This window comes from Schistocerca cancellata, chromosome 10, assembly GCF_023864275.1.
Source record: "Schistocerca cancellata isolate TAMUIC-IGC-003103 chromosome 10, iqSchCanc2.1, whole genome shotgun sequence".
NCBI lineage: Eukaryota > Metazoa > Arthropoda > Insecta > Orthoptera > Acrididae > Schistocerca > Schistocerca cancellata.
In genome coordinates this window covers 161,102,493-161,121,404 of record NC_064635.1, presented here as the reverse complement: position 1 = coordinate 161,121,404, position 18,912 = coordinate 161,102,493, and positions in this window count along the sequence as shown.

Genomic DNA, 18,912 nt, shown 5'->3' with positions numbered 1-18,912 from the left:
GAAGCAACATCGTCAGTTCCCACTACATTTCTTCTTCTTCTTTCTTTCTTTCTTTGGATTTCCTACATGAGTTTTGACAATATTGGTGACAGTTGGTGACCAGGTGCACTTCCTGACTCCCCATCAAGGCAGAATCTGTATACTCAATCTGTCTGGATCTACAGTAAATCTCATGTTCAAGCATGAGAATATTTTTTTAAATTTTAGAAAAAGCCATTAATTATCAGCTTTACATCATTATATACAAGTTAAATAAAACAGCTGTTGGTTAAAATGTGTCTACTTAAGTACTTAGCGGCTATTGGTTCCCCAAATGTTTTATTTTTTATTTTTAAGTTTGCACAGTGTGTATTTTAGATGGGACAGGGTACCAGTCAAGTATTCACCTAGTTGGATGTAGGAAACTGCCTAGAAACCACATCCAGGCTGGCTAGCTTACCAGGCCTCGACAAAAAGTTAAGCAGTGAGGAGGGGAGGAAGAAATGAAACTTGGCAGTATGAGCCCACTTATCAGTATGAAATTGCTCTTGGATTCATGCATTGATTCCGTTGGGAAGGGGGTCATAAACCTGTATCTTTTCCTGAGTCAAGCTGGCCCACAATTGTCTGAACTGTCCTACAACATCCAGAGTAACGGCAATGAGACAGACCTGACATCCGAGCTGGTCCACACGTTCTATTGGGACAGATCTGAGAATCTCACTGGTCACAGGAGTATCTCAACATAACGCCTACAGTTCACAGACATGAAGCGTCTCTAAGTGAACACTGCCGTGTCGAAACATTACACCAAGCTGCCCCATGTAAGGTAACATATGAGAATGCCGGACGTCTGTGATGAACTGTCATGCCATCAGAGTTCCGTTAATGCCTATCGGTCACGATCTGTAGTCATATACTATGGCTCCCCACACCTGGAGTAATGCCACTGTACCTCTTCAAAACATTGAAAGAATGAGACCTCTCCCAAGGCCACCAACATACTCACCGTTAATGGTCATCCAGGAGCACAGAATGGCATTTCATGACTGAACACAATGGGAAGTCATTCAGAAGCAACCCATACTTGCAGGTCATGATGCCACTCCAAACAAAACCATTTGTTTTGTGTTAACAGCAGCCTATGCTTGGAACAGTAATTCCATCTTATGGCTACTGCTATTGTCTGGCCAACGATGTGAGATGACATAGAATGTGCAGAGATTCCATTAGACTGCGTTCACTGCGGCACCGACAACGGTCGTCACACACTGCGTCACGGATCACCCAATAACATCAGCTGAAGTGTGGTCATAGCGCATCTGATCTCCTCCATTAGTTTTTGGCAGGGTCAAGCAGGTTAGGTTAGAATCTATCCTACGTATGAACTAGGTTAGATTTTAACTTCTTAGGGTGGGGTGAATACCACGACGCCTCCTGTGTTTGGATACGAGTACCACACAACGGATTCTGCTATTAAAGAGATGCCGAATGCCTGCAATGAGCTTTCCTGTTTCTTAAAGAACATAGCGAGAACTGTACACACTGTTCTCAGTTATCGGAATAACCAGACAAGTTGTACACATATATCAGATGACGAGAGTAACGTTCTGTTACATACTAGACACAATTCGTGGTGACGTTGAAAAGCAAGATATATACACCCTGTTTTGCTGTATTTATTTACAGTTGTGCTGACACGTCAGTTAACCTTCGGTGACTGTCATTTAGCACACGAGTGAAAGACAAGCATAAAGTGTAGCATAAGATATTCTGTAAACCTAAAGCACTTAAAAGTGGAAATACATACTGTATGCCACATTTTCAAACCTCTTCATATCAACAGCATCACTACCCTACAGGCATAAAATGCCCGTAAGCAGTAATAATAATTTGCAGACAACTAATGACACACTACCACAAAAATGATACAGTACATTAGCTATAAGCATATAAGATACATCACACTCTTCACTTGAACAAATTATTTTTTGAGGTTATAATTTATGTCTAAAATGTCCTATAAAGATTTTGCTGTTTGAGGTTTTGAACAAACCTGTGATTTCAATCCACAGATTCCAAAATATATCCCGATAAAAATATTTTCCTCAGGATGCCACAAACTCACTCTTTTTGGACTAAACTTAACACTTCCTTGCACTCCATATTTCGTGTGCGAGAACATCGGTCGATTTGACTGAAGAAAACGAACTGATTTGAATTTCACCGACTGTCTCCTGAAGTCTGTACATTCAGAAGACAGGATCGGCTATAGAGTGACCACGTATGTAGTGGCGTACTGATTTGAAAAGGTCAGCCATCTCTGGCCCTGTCGGTCATCGGCAGAAGCCACCAATAGCAGAGCCACGGTTACCACAGCCTTAATCGTACTCCAGTGGCAGTCGCTGATGTGAAGGGGTTATGATGTGTTCCGTGCAAATTATGGTGATCTTCCCTTGTGGTGCTAAGACGTGTTCGATTGGAACCATGATAGTGAACATACCTCCCCTCATGTTCCAAAGCAGTCTAACATTGGGCCACAGTCTCTCACAAGACAGCTAAACGGAAACCAACAATGGGAGCCCTTTCGAACACTGTCAGGTGCTGACAACACTGAGTTACACAAGCACGCGGCATCCTTCACGGTGATCACTCGATGTCTGATGCTATTTGTGTCCCTTATATATCCTACCGGGTCTGGTAAGAACACTACACTAACGCAGTCTGGTAGACATTATAACTGTTACAGAAAATTAGAACTCTCATTACTGACATACCCACCGATGGTGTGTGTCTTCTGGATGCTTCATTTTCTTTGTCAGGTAGTGTAGATTAGATTACACTACTTTCCAAACATCTATTCTAACTTGTCCAGTCTGTCATATTTCAATATCAGTTTCCATTCCACAATTGTTTGTAATGGATCTATAACAAATCCTCTGCACCTCGAAAAAGATGTACTTTTTTCAGAAATATTGACACTGGAGGAAAGAGGGGCGGGGTTTAAAGGTGTTTAAACCTGTCAAAGATATAGTCATTTGAGACAAAGCACAAGCTGAGATTGAAGAAAGACATCTAAGGAAATTGGCCTGGTCCTTACCAGTGGAAAAACACCAACATTAGCCTTGATCGGTTTAGGGAACTTAAGTCTTTTGTCTCAACCACCATACTACCGTTTTAGCGGTTGAGACTGATGAATGGCTTAGATTTTGCTGCTGGGTGTTGTTGTTGTTGTGGTCTTCAGTCCTGAGACTGGTTTGATGCAGCTCTCCATGCTACTCTATCCTGTGCAAGCTTCTTCATCTCCCAGTATCTACTGCAACCTACATCCTTCTGAATCTGCTTAGTGTATTCATCTCTTGGTCTCCTTCTACGATTTTTACCCTCCACACTGCCCTCCAATGCTAAATTTGTGATCCCTTGATGCCTCAAAACATGTCCTACCAACCGATCCCTTCTTCTAGTCAAGTTGTGCCACAAACTTCTCTTCTCCCCAATCCTATTCAATACCTCCTCATTAGTTACGTGATCTACCCACCTTATCTTCAGCATTCTTCTGTAGCACCACATTTCGAAAGCTTCTATTCTCTTCTTGTCCAAACTAGTTATCGTCCATGTTTCACTTCCATACATGGCTACACTCCATACAAATACTTTCAGAAACGACTTACTGACACTTAAATCTATACTCGATGTTAACAAATTCCTCTTCTTCAGAAACGCTTTCCTTGCCATTGCCAGTCTACATTTTATATCCTCTCTACTTCGACCATCATTGGTTATTTTACTCCCTAAATAGCAAAACTCCTTTACTACTTTAAGTGTCTCATTTCCTAATCTAATTCCCTCAGCATCACCCGACTTAATTTGACTACATTCCATTATCCTCGTTTTGCTTTTGTTGATGTTCATCTTATATCCTCCTTTCAAGAGACTGTCCATTCCGTTCAACTGCTCTTCCAAGTCCTTTGCTGTCTCTGACAGAATTACAATGTCTTCGGCGAATCTCAAAGTTTTTACTTCTTCTCCATGAATTTTAATACCTACTCCGAATTTTTCTTTTGTTTCCTTTACTGCTTGCTCAATATACAGATTGAATAACATCGGGGAGAGGCTACAACCCTGTCTTACTCCTTTCCCCACCACTGCTTCCCTTTCATGCCCCTCGACTCTTATAACTGCCATCTGGTTTCTGTACAAACAGTAAATAGCCTTTCGCTCCCTGTATTTTACCCCTGCCACCGTCAGAATTTGAAAGAGAGTATTCCAGTTAACATTGTCAAAAGCTTTCTCTAAGTCTACAAATGCTAGAAACGTAGGTTTTCCTTTTCTTAATCTTTCTTCTAAGATAAGTCGTAAGGTCAGTATTGCCTCACGTGTTCCAACATTTCTACGGAATCCAAACTGATCTTCCCCGAGGTCGGCTTCTACCAGTTTTTCCATTCGTCTGTAAAGAATTCGCGTTAGTATTTTGCAGCTGTGACTTATTAAACTGATTGTTCGGTAATTTTCACATCTGTCAACACCTGCTTTCTTTGGGATTGGAATTATTATATTCTTCTTGAAGTCTTGAGGGTATTTCGCCTGTCTCATACATCGTGCTCACCAGATGGTAGAGTTTTGTCATGACTGGCTCTCCCGAGGCCATCAGTAGTTCAAATGGAATGTTGTCTACTCCCGGGGCCTTGTTTCGACTCAGGTCTTTCAGTGCTCTGTCAAACTCTTCACGCAGTATCTTATCTCCCATTTCGTCTTCATCTACATCCTCTTCCATTTCCATAATATTGTCCTCAAGTACATCACCCTTGTATAAACCCTCTATATACTCCTTCCACCTTTCTGCCTTCCCTTCTTTGCTTAGAACTGGGTTGCCATCTGAGCTCTTGATATTCATACAAGTGGTTCTCTTCTCTCCAAAGGTCTCTTTAATTTTCCTGTAGGCAATATCTATCTTACCCCTAGTGAGACAAGCCTCTACATCCTTACATTTGTCCTCTAGCCATCCCTGCTTAGCCATTTTGCACTTCCTGTCGATATCATTTTTGAGACGTTTGTATTCCTTTTTGCCTGCTTCATTTACTGCATTTTTATATTTTCTCCTTTCATCAATTAAATTCAATATTTCTTCTGTTACCCAAGGATTTCTATTAGCCCTCGTCTTTTTACCTACTTGATCCTCTGCTGCCTTCACTACTTCATCCCTCAGAGCTACCCATTCTTCTTCTACTGTATTTCTTTCCCCCATTCCTTTCAATTGTTCCCTTATGCTCTCCCTGAAACTCTCTACAACCTCTGGTTCTTTCAGTTTATCCAGGTCCCATCTCCTTAAATTCTCACCTTTTTGCAGTTTCTTCAGTTTCAATCTGCAGTTCATAACCAATAGATTGTGGTCAGAATCCACATCTGCCCCAGGAAATGTCTTACAATTTAAAACCTGTTTCCTAAATCTCTGTCTTACCATTATATAATCTATCTGATACATTTTAGTATCTCCAGGATTCTTCCAGGTATACAACCTTCTTTTATGATTCTTGAACCAAGTGTTGGCTATGATTAAGTTATGCTCTGTGCAAAATTCTACAAGGCGGCTTCCTCTTTCATTCCTTCCCCCCAATCCACATTCACCTACTATGTTTCCTTCTCTCCCTTTTCCTATTGACGAATTCCAGTCACCCATGACTATTAAATTTTCGTCTCCCTTCACTACCTGAATAATTTCTTTTATCTCGTCATACATTTCATCTATTTCTTCATCATCTGCAGAGGTAGTTGGCATATAAACTTGTACTACTGTAGTAGGCATCGGCTTTGTGTCTATCTTGGCCACAATAATGCGTTCACTATGCTGTTTGTAGTAGCTAACCCGCACTCCTATTTTTTTTATTCATTATTAAACCTACTCCTGCATTACCCCTATTTGATTTTGTATTTATAACCCTGTAATCATCTGACCAAAAGTCTTGTTCCTCCTGCCACCGAACTTCACTAATTCCCACTATATCTAACTTTAACCTATCCATTTCCCTTTTTAAATTTTCTAACCTACCTGCCCGATTAAGGGATCTGACATTCCACGCTCCGATCCGTAGAATGCCAGTTTTCTTTCTCCTGATAACGACGTCCTCCTGAGTAGTCCCCGCCCGGAGATCTGAATGGGGGACTATTTTACCTCCGGAATATTTTACCCAAGAGGACGCCATCATCATTTAATCATACAGTAGAGCTGCATGTCCTCGGGAAAAATTACGGCTGTAGTTTCCCCTTGCTTTCAGCCGTTCGCAGTACCAGCACAGCAAGGCCGTTTTGGTTAATGTTACAAGGCCAGATCAGTCAATCATCCAGACTGTTGCCCCTGCAACTACTGAAAAGGCTGCTGCCCCTCTTCAGGAACCACATGTTTGTCTGGTCTCTCAACAGATACCCCTCCGTTGTGGTTGCACCTACGTTACAGCCATCTGTATCGCTGAGGCACGCAAGCCTCCCCACCAACGGCAAGGTCCATGGTTCATGGGGGGGCTGCTGGGTGTATTCAATGTAAAATATATATTTTTGGCATAATTTAATATTATGATGTACTGCTGTGATAATTTTGCCACAAAAATGATCCTTTTATAAAAGAAAGCCCTTCAATGAATGTGCACATGTGAAGTGAAAGAAAATGATGAACGAATTTAAATATTTAAAGCATTTAATATAAGCTTTCTTTACAAGAAATAAAATTGGTGACTTTAATACCAAACGGAGTTGATTCAGTTATTGCCAAATATGGACTACATGAAAGAAACAGCAGAGGTGAAAGACTGGTTCAATTTGTAGAATGCATGAAAACACCTATTATACATTGATTGGACAAAAAGCACAATACCAAAAGAAGTTGTGCAACATAAACAAAAGTTGATAGACGTGTTTCTAAATCTGAAAGATGATGTCTATCCAAATTTAGACAACTGTGAAGATGCAAATCACGTTTGTCTTAAATACATGCTGTAACAGTCGTGAGCATTAGTTATCTTTGACATTGGCTGTGGTCTGTTGATGTTCATCAAGAATGCCTTTAACCCTAGGATGCCCAAGCCTTTTTTTCTAACTTGGACGCCTAAGGGGGGGGGGGGGGGGGGGTCGGCATACCCACAGGTATTAAATAAGTTTACTGACGAAAAATTACAACTTTCAAAATGGTTTATGTATTTTAACTAAGGCATTGGTTTATAAATGCTGTTAATTGTTATAAATATTGGATTGAGTGAATAAAAAATGGACATATTACAATATAAAATACAGATGTGTTCATATACAATAGACTACTCTGAGTCCTCAACTTCAAGGCAAGAGATACACTTCACAATTTTTTCTGAATGTGTGTTACACACGTTTATGACACTGCCCACAATACTGTTTGGGTTTGCTTAGATTGTTGTACTTCTGCTTCTTTGTTTTAGGTTCTCTTACACAAATATGGCACCAACGTTTCCCTGCAGGAGGCTGACGTGCTTCTGTTGTCACTTCTTTGATTTTCTTTTGTAGAATAGTCTCCATTGATTGAACAATTTGGTTAGATAACCCTCTTGCATTGGCACTTCTTTCTTCTACCTTGCGGAAGATAAAGTTTCCGTTTGTTGTGTTTCCATCCTATGTGCTACCAGACGACAGCTGCTGAACCCCATTCTTCTTTTGACAAATTGTGAACATTACCTGCATAGGGTTCCATATTCAAGACGTATTTATCAACTGCATCGGACATCATGTGTATAAGGATGCCATACTTGCCCAGTTTATCCTTCATAAATACTTTGAAGGGGCAGCACCCTCTAAACAAGCTGATCATCTCATCAATGGTGAGGTGGACCCCTGGTTTATACAGTAGTGGAAACCTATCATTCACTTTGTTGAAAACATCACGGATTGCTGTGAACTTGTCTGCTTCCCTTCTTAGCTGGCGGGTACTTTTGTCATCAAACCTTATGATTGCAATAAGTTCCTTGAAACGTACTCTTGCCATAATACCCTTGTAAACTGGCCGACCCATTAGGTCTGACCAAAGATCGTGTACACTGACAGAATTGTTCTTATTTGCCCCCATAAGTATCAGGATTCCTATAAAGGCATACAGTTCTCTCTCATTAGTCAAAGTAACATTTCGCCTAACTGCCTTTTCATTTGAATGTTTTACTATAACATCCATGATGTCAGGTGTAAGAAGTAACTTCAAGGCTTCTCCAGGTGAATGGCAAACACCAGCTGGAGCTACTCCTGCGTGCTGTCTTACTATATTAGCAACAGACCTCCGAGGAATTCTAGGCTGTGTGGTTATGTACCTTCTTCCAGACTTGGCCATAATAAGATCCTGATGGTCACTGCCTGAAGCTGCGCTATCTTCATCTTCTCTAACATCCACATCACTTTCCCGATCTGAATCATACTCCATAACACCATCCTCATATTCACTTTCACTCTCCGAGTCAGAATTTTCATCTAAAATTTTATTCAGAACTCTTTCTAAAGATGAGTCACGTATTCTTTTAATCATTTCTAAGTCTGGGTGTGAACAGTAGGGAACTGCACTAACTCACTGCAAGTTTACAAGATAAATAACAGCTGACTGACATCAACAATCACTTCCTCTGAAAGTAAACAGATTGTTGTGAATATCAAGAATACCAACCAACAAGAAACTAACTTGCATTGTTGTAGAGATGAGAAATATGAAATCCTACTAAGGGAAATTTTCTATAGCATGGAAGCCTAAGCGGGAAAGGGGGGGGGGGGGGGGCATTGGACCCATAATAAGTTTGTTTATTTTTTCTTTCGAAGCAGGAATTTTCTATAAAATATATTGACACGTTTCATAAAATAGACAACAAACAATAACTCAAAGGGAATATGTAGTATGAAAGTTACTTGGGCAAAAGCAGGGGGCATAAAAACATGTCCAGAACCCCCTTTGCATTAACAAGAAATTCATCTGCTTCTTTCCATAGCACTTCTAAGCAACATCAGTATGTGCTGGAATGTCCTGTTTGCTCAGATGGCAGGCAGGAGCCCATCATACCACCAGTGAGATCAAACCGGCCCTAGTCCAAATTGTCCCAATTTGATAGTGATTCTGTGTAAGCTTGGCAGAGTACACGTTTGGTGTTGATGTCCGAGATCAACTCTTTTCAACTGATCCCACACCTATTTGATTGGGTGCATGTCTGGAGAACAAGCAGGCTGTTACATTTTGGTGATCGTACTATTCTGAAGGAACACGTTCATGAGAACAGCATGATGAGTATGTGGGTTGTTATCTGTCAAGATGAAATTATCACAAAAATGTTGATACAATCTCACTATTGGCTGCAGAATATTGTCCCAGTATTGCGAAACAATAAGACTGCCCTCAAAAACCTTGAGAGGTGGAATGACATTCTGGGGTGGCATTACATGAGAACACCATACACTTCTCAAGGTTTTTGAGGGCAGTCTTATTGTTCCGCAATACTGGGACAATATTCTGCAGCCAATAGTGAGATTGTATCAACAACATTTTTGTGATAATTTCATCTTGACAGATAACAACTCGCATACTCATCATGCTGTTCTCATGAACGTGTTCCTTCAGAATAGTCCGATCCCAGAATGGAACAGCCTGCTTGTATGGTGTTCTCATGTAATGTCACCCCAGAATATCATTCCACAACCACCTTGTTGCACATGTGGAATAGTGTCACAGGCATTCGATACCACCGGGTTGTCTGCTGTTATCAGGGTACAAACAGATCCAAGTTTCATCCATAAACAACAACCGACACCAACCCTGAGGCATTCCCCATTATTTCTTGCCCACCTGTAATGCAGTCCATGGTGTTGTGGTGTATGACATGGTGCTTACCGTGGTAATTGGGAATGGAGATTCACATCATGCAATTGTCTACTAACAGTTTCATGCGATACATGACGCTCTTTAGTCTCTTCAAATGCTGAATTCGTTTCTGAAGCACTCAGCCCACAGTTTCGTTGACTTACAAGTCACATATATCTATCACCCTTTGCACCTGTTGAACATGGACCAGCATATGCGATGTAAATCCTCAACACTGTCTGGTAATTGAAACTGACTCAATGTCTGCACCAAATCACTTCCTGGTACATACACAGAGCAACTTCCTTTGTCGACAACCCTTCTGCACTTAATGTGATGATGTGGACCACATCACTGGTTGCAATTGTCCTTTGTGGTATGATGAATGTTCACTCTATTGTGCCACAGACGTCTCTAATGCACTCCTTCTGGCGCTTTACTTTGAACTGAAATTCTGCAATCCATTTGAGTGTGGCATTCTACCCATTGGTAGCACTCATGGTAACTGTGTGTATGTTTACAAACAATGTTAGGGATGAGCTTCCGATTAGTACAGGAAGTTCCAGTCGTGACACATCTACACGACAAATTGGGATGATGCAAAACTTTTGTTGATGTGGGTATACAGCATTTATCTGAAATATTTTCAAGTGGAACATTACCAAAAGAATGGAATAAACACAAAGTAATCCTCGTACTTAAGAATGGTAGTATTAAAGATACAAAGATCCGTTGCCTTATCTGTCTTCTGGCAATATGGTACTAAGTTTTCATTTGAATTTTTGCTAACAGACTGATACTTGATGTCACTCAACCAACTGAGCAATCTAGACTCCGCATATGATTTAGCAAAACTGACAATAGTTTCACTCTTCATGAAACAATTAGTAGAACAAATCAATTCTATCTACCTCTCTGCCTTACCATTAAAGATTTTAAAACAGCATTTGATTCAATCACACAGCTGTGTTTCAGGCTCTAACAAAACAAGGAGTAGAACACGATTATATTAAAATCTTATATATCATATACAAAACCTCAACAGCATTTATGACTGTTGTTGAAGAAACCAATGGATTTTTGGAAAGGGTGTAAAACAAGATTATTTTCCAAAATTATTTTTGTAGTCCTGGAAGAAACAATGTCTAAACTGAATTGGAAAACAAAGGGAATGAAAGCAGTGGGAAAGAGCTTAAATACCTCAAATTTTGCTGATGATGATATATTTCAGGGTATCTATTTCATATACATTAAAAAAATGTGGCATTTTAAAAAGTTTGAAAAAGCTCTGGGACAATTAAGGATAAAATGAGACAAATTGTACAGACAAAATTTAATGTATATAGAAGTTTACCTTTGAATCATGCACTCAAATGACCTCAAATCATATCTTACAATTTTTCTGTTGCACTGCTACTGTACTTTTCACTTTTACATGGTTTATCAAGAAGTGCCTTTTCGTTTGAATATTCTTGTAACATTTCTTTGTCTTAATGTGGCTTAAAACAACAACACAGTAAGTAAACAAAGTTTGCAGAGCAAGTAGTACACGTGCCACTTCCTAGCGTATATAGACGCACAATCTGTAGTAAATTGCAAATCAAACATCTGGTAGCATGAAATACTTTAGCCAAGTGGAATCACAAAAAAACGTGACATCTGAGTGTCCCCCCCCCCCCCCCCCCCAAAAAAAAGCTTTCAAGACAATGGAATACTTTGCAGGGGGAAAAGGGGGCTATTGTGGGAAGAATGTGACAAATGGACATCCTAATTTTTATATATATGGGAAGCTGGTCTAAAATGAATGGCCACTATAGGGACATGTGTGTGCTGGAAGGACATATCTGCAAAGGATCTATATCTATGTGGGTCAACTTGTAAAGATGAAATATTCTGACATATTAAATTGGACTGGCAAGCTTGCAAATGATACTCTTCAGTTTTTGAGTCAAAGATGTCAGTTAAGCTCAAGAAAACAGTTTATAATCAATCTGCATTACTGTAATTACTTATGGCTGTGAGGGAGGGGCATTAAACAAGCTTGTTGTTAATAAACACAAAGGAACTCAAAGAGGAATGGAAGGATCAGTGTTGGGCTACACAGAGAAAGATAGAACAAAAGTAGTGGATATCAGATACACAATAAAGGTCAGTGACATAATGAAAAGAATAAATATACAGAAACGACAGTGGGCTGGTCTTGTTGCTCAAAGAAAAGGGGGCAAATGGTCAAAACACTGCTATATTGGAGTTTATGTTACCAAAAAAGACCAAGGAGAGGACCAGTGGACAGACAGGCAGCTACATTCAGTTGGCATCGGGAAGCTCAAGATCGACAGAAATGGAAGAATCTGCTGGGATCCCATGTTGCATGCTGTCTCATACACCACACCATCAAGCAATTGGACTGGATAATGATAATAGCAATAGATCACTGGGCAGTATAATATGCAAATCCTGCTTGCATATTTAGCCCCAGCTACACATCTCATGATAAAAATGGGAATATAAATTCTTGATAATATTTTAAAGGCAGAATTAGAGTACTGGTATTGGTTGGCAAACACTGATCTAACCTCGTATAGATATTAATTTAAAATGTAGACTCTCAATTTGATCTGTGAAGACAATTTACTTAAAAAGATACAAGAAAAAGTTAATTTTAGAGTTGCCAGAAAGTACCACATTAAAAAATAACAACAAACCAGCACAGAGTTCTATAGAGAGAAATTTGTTTTACTGCTACAGGATCTTATGAGCAGGAAAATATTCATGTTGGTTAAGACTTTGGTTGAAAACTAAACCTCTGTGCAGTTTCTCCCGAGTTCTGCATCCAGAAACCATATTAAACCAGCAGACACATTTAATTGAAGTTCTTGTTGTTCACAGTTGAACATCAAGAGAGGATATACTGTGACACTAGTTCAATTCTCCTTAATTATGAACTGGCATCCATCTGGCGAGCACTGTGTTAGCCTCTTTATTACAGAAATCTCTCATTTTTATTTTCATCATTAAGTATGATAAAATGTATGTCCTGCAATCAGAAGGAGAGACTTTTAATGCAAAGTATTTATTTTTCATAATATACAGCTTTATTATATCAGATCTGTAATATTATGAGTGATTATTGTTGCTACTTCATTATCAGTTACACACGTCTAGATCCTGAAAGTACAAAGAAAATATATAAAAATATGTAATGTCCCAATACAAATCTCTTTCAGTTTTATTAAAGAAAGTCCAAAACTTCACAATTGACAATAAATAATCACTGAAGATGAAAGGATTTTAAAGCATTGAACACACTCAGGTATAAAGAAATTAAATTTGTGAAATCATATACTTTGATTAGAAGTTACACAATAAATTATCACAAGACATAAGGCTCTTGTGTTGCATTTCTTATTCTCTCAATGAGTTAAATGTATAGTCAACCAAGAAACTTCATTATTGTCATATTGATCCAACATTAGTGTAGAATGGTACATTACTTACAATTTCAAAGAAATATGTGGCATACTGCTTGATGCACCACATAATCATTGTGGTGGTTCTTTAAATGATGCGTCCTACTGGCTTGAAGTTTTTGAAGCTGGTTTTTTATGATCATAGGGTGAACAAAGCAATGGTTGAGTACATAAATTCTTGCAATCTTTATGGGACATACAATTCACATCTTAACCATGCAAGCACTGGAAACTGCAATACAGCAAGTAGTACAGGAACTCCTTGTAACTGTAGCTGCTGTCAATAGTAGTTGCATGTGACATGGGACAAGCAGTAAAACTGCAGAAGTGCAGGTACAAACGTGGCATACTAGATGTCTGTTATTTGAGAATGATTTGGGATGTAATGCTGCTGAATGTCAGTGCAGGATCTGGTATATGAAGTGGCAATACTGTAAACAAACTCGTGTGGTATGGGAAAGGCAGATCCATATCAACTACTGTCTGGATGACTTTGGAAGTGGGAGACAAAGATTGAGCAAGTTCACTTAAAGGGATTTTTGGGCTGAATCTCCAACTGATGGCGAGGTCATTAGAGACGCAGTTAACATGAGCGCCATGTCGGTACAGCATCCTTTGCTGGGAGCTTTCTGACACAGTGTTGAGATTGTGTTATAATGCCTGCACACTCTTAGATTTCTACCAAACTTGGGTTTGGTACATATGCAATGTCTGATCATTTCCATAGAATTTTGCAGCGCATTTGTTATGTGTGTGTGTGTGTGTGTGTGTGTGTGTGTGTGTGTGTGTACGTACTTGGAGGGGGAGGAGGCTTTGATTTTTTGAGGTATAACAGAGAAAAAGGTGTATTTGAAACCTAATGGCATTTTCCTTATATTTAAATGTTAGCTACTCAGAACAAAGCTGAATGAAGCCATTTGTTGATTGAAACTTCCTGGCAGATTAAAACTGTGCCAGACTGAGACTCGAACTCGGGACCTTTGCCTTTCGCGGGCAAGTGCTCTACCATCCCCCAGGCTGTGGCTAAGCCATGTCTCCGCAATATCCTTTCTTCCAGGAGTGCTAGTTCTGCAAGGTATGCAGAAGAGCTTCTCTGAAGTTTGGAAGGTAGGAGATGAGGTACTGGCGGAATTAAAGCTGTGAGGACGGTTCATGAGTCGGGCTTGGGTAGCTCAGTTGGTAGAGCACTTGCCTGCGAAAGGCAAAGGTCCCGAGTTCGAGTCTCGGTCCAGCATACAGTTTCATATCAGCACATACTCCACTGCAGAGTGAAAATTTCATTCTGGAAACATCTGTTGATTTTTTGCAAAGTCACAGAAGTTACTGCTTTGATTCAGTACTTGTTTGACTGTGAGTGAAGCCAACCAATGATGCCTTTAGAGTTGCAGGAGCAGTATCTACACCAATGAAATGCTGCAACATGTGGGCCAAAAATTTACAATCTGACTAACAATTAGTGCACTGCCTGATGAATTTTTTCATGTTGGACTGACCGATATTCACACAATGGTCACAGAAAACCTCATATATTACAAACTATGTGCAAGGTGACTACCACAATTGTTTACTGATTAGCACAAAGATTAAAGAATTTCAATTGGGTGAGCATTTCTGGTGCACTATCAACAAGATGGATATTGCTTGTATTCCCACATTATCACGGATGATGAGAGACAGATATGCAGAATCAGTTTGGAGATGAAGGGCACTGTAAGATGCTGTTAACAGGTTCAAATCCCAAGCGGAGAATTTATGTCCAGAAGGGTTGAAGAGGCTGCTGCTACATTAAGAAATGTGTTGAGAAGTGAGTGGTAATTACATGTAATGGGGAAGTAAGTTTGTAAGAAGGTAAAACTGCCAATAAAAGATTTTTTTCCCAATGAATATGCATGTTTTTTAAAGCATAGCCATTACTTATCGAATAGGCCTCACATTTCCTATGTTGACAATTCAATTTTTCTGCACCAAACTGAGGGCCAATATTGTTATCTTTGGTCAAGTGCCGTGAGTGATGGCCTTATTGCCCTGATTCCACCCAGCACCATGAGAAGCATTAAGAGAATGTACATTACTCACAAGTGTCGCACAGGTGTCAATAAATGGAGTATGCTTAAAAGACCAATGCCAGCAATCAAACCCACACAAATTGCAAACAATATCTCACAGTCTGGATGTGCAATGCTGACAGCAAACAAGATTATGACTGCTGTCCTTCACACCTCATGTGGTTTTTAATATAAGCTGGAGAACAAATTTGCCAACTTGACTGAATGATGGAATATATATCTTCTAAGAAACATTTTTTCCCCATCAGAATGGCAAAAGATACACGATTGCTCACAGGCTATGGAATGTAGCAGCATACACAGTAAAATGAAATTTACTCTCACATAACATTTTGTCTCCATCAGCTGGTACTGCAGTGGCTTGTAATGAGTCAGGCTTTGTTCACTTGTGTAGAACACACCATTCACTGAATCATCTGATGCACTACAGTCCAAGAAAGCGATCAGCTGTCACAGACCGCTATGAATACATCTTGTACAAGAACAACGCCCTGCTACATTATGTCACACATATTTCATCATCATCTACCATGCTGACCATAGGCACCTGAACTTAACCCATGTATCCCAAATACAACAGCAACAGAACTAAAACAGTGTCAATGTGCTTTATGTGGATAAACAAAAGAGATTCATACACTACAGGGCTGTTGCAGTAACCAGAAATATGGTGAATGGAGACAGATAATTATTGTGCATTCATTATAGACTAGTAATAAATATTTTAATATTTTTCATGGTTTTTTTTCTTTTTCTTTTCTTTTTTTAAGTTGCAGATATTATGCTAGCACATCACACACTGAAAATACAAATATGTTTCTCTTAAAATCACAAGAACTTATGTATATAATGTAGTACAATCTATTTCTATCACACATTCTGCAAATAAATAAATTTGTTCTAGTTTAAGTAGCTATTACAAAGACACATTACCATATTTTTGTTTACATAGTGGTACAATCAGTACAGATGTTCATAAATTACACATTTACTAAAAAACACAATAATGACATTGTTCTAGCACTGACACATATTTTGATACCTCTGTTTGAAATAGTATACTTGCGTTTTTACATCACAATGTTCATTAAGCACCTTCTGGTAACCAAGATTTTTAGTTTTATGTAATTTCAAATGATGGTTGTTATATATAAACACAATGCTAATCACATTACAATAGTGTAATGAATAAGAAAGATGATACTCACTAAATTACATTTTAGCAGTCTGGCAAAAACTGAGATTTGAGTTCCTGTCAAAGAACTTTCATACAGATGTATCTGTTTAGAACACGGGAACATCAAGTGTGAGAAGTAGAGAGCGGCATGTACTTCCTCTTTAACTGTCATCATTATCAAAATGCTGATGAAAATGGCTATAATCATTTTAAGAAATTATACATTTAAGAAAAACCACTGAACTTTGCAAACAGGCCAATTATGCAACTTGAACTTGTCGTAAAACTACAATGAGTTTGTTCATAGCTTCAAGCTGCCCTAAGATTAACAAATATTTTACAGGAACATCAATAAAGTTTAATTTGTCTGGAAGATTTCTCACTAACAATGCTGTTACTACTGGAATGGAAATTATGTTGTCCAGCCCAGCACTCAATTGTGTAATTTTAATGTTACCAGTAGGATGTCTACTGCAAATATTACGGGACCTTTCAATAATAGAAGAAAGGGAATGGAAATGAGGCTCAACAAACAATCACGTGTGTAAAAAAAGTACTGGAGCCAATAACCTGTGTGAAATAGGTTGGCTAGTTACATGTTAACCAAAGTATTCCTACAAAAAGGCTTACTTCAATTGAAGTTCTGTGGATTTCTTCATTAAAAAAAAAAATACCAATGCTTGTAGAAGTTTAATAAAATAATCTGTAATATTTGTATGAATTACATCCTCTACAATTGTCTGAAAAAGTTACGATGCCATTTCAAAGTTGCTGGGAGCACATCATTGAGACCACAAACTGCTCCCATCGTCTTCTCTATTTTTTTTTCTATCTAGCGCTATTATTACTCAACACAACTCTCTTCTTTCTCTTGAATTTCTGCATTGTGCAGAAAAATGTGTACTTGTCAGTAAATAATATGGCTGGAGGTACATCAGTCTTTTGTGTTTAACCTGCTCTGTGTTGAAAAGCAACACAGCAGTGTTGAAATAACAGTGGTAGCTGCACTGAGAAGCAACTGTAAATAGCTGCACTACTGTTATTCATAAATATCAATACAATTTACGTAGTGACAATGGAAATTCCCCAGCAATGATACTTGCAGCATGGCAGGTACAACATTTTTGGGGTCAAAAGACTAGTATCGAATAACAATATATACATAACTATCTGGCATAGGTTGGGGGGAAAAAAAACCAGAGAAAGCAGAAATTACAAAAAGAGATATCTGAGCTCACTTTGGAAGGTGAAAATGAGACACAAAAGATGATTAATTTATAAGCAGTGTGAATGTTGCTACTTCTCTCACACACAGGAGTGATAAGAGAAAGAGAAAGGGGGGGGGGGGGGGGGGAGAACACTTAAGTACATGGGGAAAGAGTGTTCAAGTGAGGAAATGGAGAAGCTCACTCACAGAAAACACAAGAGCAAATTTCTGAGGTGTACAATGTTTCTATGAACCTGTGCAGTCACTGTAGCTCCACGCATTTGGTTTGCTTCCTTTATGCACAACATAATACCTTTGGCACTCGTCACAGCATAAGCAGTCTCTTATTTCAACATATTCCATTCACACAAGACCAGTCCTACACATTACCAGTGCCTATAGAGTGCACAAAGTTTTCGCAACACAAGTTCTAATATAAATCTTTGAGTGAAAGTAAGAACAATGATACACCACAACTATATGCAATCTGTGTACTTATAATGCAATACATGACTTTCTGTGGATAGAGAAACTGGTTGTTTTTTGTAGCCCAAAGTAAGGCAACAAAACAGGTGAGCAATGCTTATTGTCTTTCTCTTGTGCCTTTACTGACCATAGGAGATGTGTCTATTGTATAACAGTCTTTTCTTCTTTTCCCATTTGCCTCCGCAACTCTATAAGAAGCATTAGTTTCAAAAGTTCAAAGATTTATACACTTCCTTCTGTTTGTAAGCACTCTTCTCAAGATGCTGCATCATACATCTGCTTGCTCTGTGTTGTGAAACAACAAATGCAGAAGTTTCTCCGATAATTACTACTTGGGGTCAGTGTTACTTATACCCATGCAAATCTCTGTAAATCTATTGTAAGCAGGACCTCACAAAATTAGTATCTACTGGTATTACTGTGACTATGGCTACAGCTACTAGTTTTAGAAAACACACACAATATCAGAGAGGAGTAAATTGTTTATAATCAGTTCCCTGTATCTTGAAGTGCACACTGACTAATCATTATTTCATTATTTAAGAAATAGGACTGGTCAAACATTCTACACACAAGAAAAAGACACTGCACCATAAAGTGAAACTATATGCTAACAAATATGCCCACACCAACATTTTCTGGTATGCAAACAATTATGGCATTAAATACGCCACCATTGTCAAATA